Genomic DNA, 278 nt, shown 5'->3' with positions numbered 1-278 from the left:
CGGGGCACAGCTCCTGCAGGGACGGCGCATGGATTCTGCCAGGCTCAGGGGGGACGGGCGGCCCCCCCAGGTCTGCCACGTCCCCTCTGCTGTTGTGGAGCAGCTCCTGTCAACACCAGCTTTGGCACCAAGCCCCCTTGTGAAGGGAGAGAAGGTGACCCCACACCCCACAGCACCTCGGCAGGGGAGGGAAAGGGCTGTGGGCATTTCTCCACAGGCTGTGGGTGCCGGGATTCAGCCCCAGGCCAGCCGTGCCCGCAGGCAGCCTCAGAGCTTTT

Source organism: Cariama cristata, unplaced genomic scaffold, assembly GCF_000690535.1.
Source record: "Cariama cristata isolate BGI_N322 unplaced genomic scaffold, ASM69053v1 scaffold33994, whole genome shotgun sequence".
In the NCBI taxonomy this organism is placed as follows: Eukaryota; Metazoa; Chordata; class Aves; order Cariamiformes; family Cariamidae; genus Cariama; species Cariama cristata.
This window is presented reverse-complemented; position numbering follows the sequence as displayed.